The 812-nt window shown below is 39.0% G+C and overlaps 1 protein-coding gene and 1 long non-coding RNA gene across 2 annotated transcripts in view; one reads left to right on the top strand and one right to left on the bottom strand.

The window, feature by feature from the left end:
- sash1a (SAM and SH3 domain containing 1a) overlaps positions 1 to 812 on the bottom strand; it is a 249,324-nt gene that overhangs the window by 199,256 nt on the left and 49,256 nt on the right. The gene's annotated exons all lie outside the window — the stretch shown is intronic.
- The window catches only part of LOC116705797 (uncharacterized), a 14,503-nt gene that overhangs the window by 4,816 nt on the left and 8,875 nt on the right, over positions 1 to 812 (top strand). The gene's annotated exons all lie outside the window — the stretch shown is intronic.

Raw genomic sequence — 812 nt, 5'->3', positions numbered from 1 at the left:
TAATCTCTCACACAATGTAACACTGTCCATTAATAAAAGGGTGAAATTAATACTTAGATGAGGGGGTGGAGAATCAGCATCAGCTGTGTGCTTGGCCATCAAGTGGTATTTCAGACTGGACGTGCTGCGATGAGAGCTCAGCTCACAACGACAAAACACACAGATCACTTTGGTCTGGTCAATGGAACCATTTGGCAACTTTTAAAAAGTAAACTTTCCATTCAGAATCTTATTGGCATTCATTTCATTGTCTCGCGCTCGCCCTCCATTCAGAACGTAACGTTACTACTCTTTAGCTGGCTCGCAAGTGTGTGTGGCGTGTCTGTTGTTTTGTTTCCGGTCTAGCTAGATCCGTTGTGGTGTTGTAGTTTTCTAACGTTACTAGTTGTTGCAACAGCATGGGAAAAAAACTACAAAGCTTGTTAGGCCAAAAAGAACGTTATTGTTTATCACGTTTGTGATAAAAAATGGACGGCGTTAAAATGGGTTTGCATTAACGCCGTAAACGCGTTTAACTGACAGCACAAATAAAAACATATTCATGAGTGGAGGAGGACTTGCAACTGTAACTGTCACAGCACAATATCATGCAGACTATAGTATTTAAAGCGCCCATATTATGCTCATTTAAAAAGGTACATAATTGTATTTTGAGGTTGTACAAAAATAGTACATACATGGTTTCATTTTTGAAAAAAAATATTTTTGTTGTAGTGCACATTGCTGCAGATCCTGTTTTCACCCTGTGTGTGAGTTTCTGTTTTAGCTACAGAGTGAGACATCTCACTTCTATACTATCTTTGTTGGGAGTT

Source organism: Etheostoma spectabile, chromosome 18 (genome assembly GCF_008692095.1).
Source record: "Etheostoma spectabile isolate EspeVRDwgs_2016 chromosome 18, UIUC_Espe_1.0, whole genome shotgun sequence".
In the NCBI taxonomy this organism is placed as follows: domain Eukaryota; kingdom Metazoa; phylum Chordata; class Actinopteri; order Perciformes; family Percidae; genus Etheostoma; species Etheostoma spectabile.
Note: the sequence above shows the minus strand (reverse complement) of the source record. Positions and strands in the feature narration are given on the sequence as shown.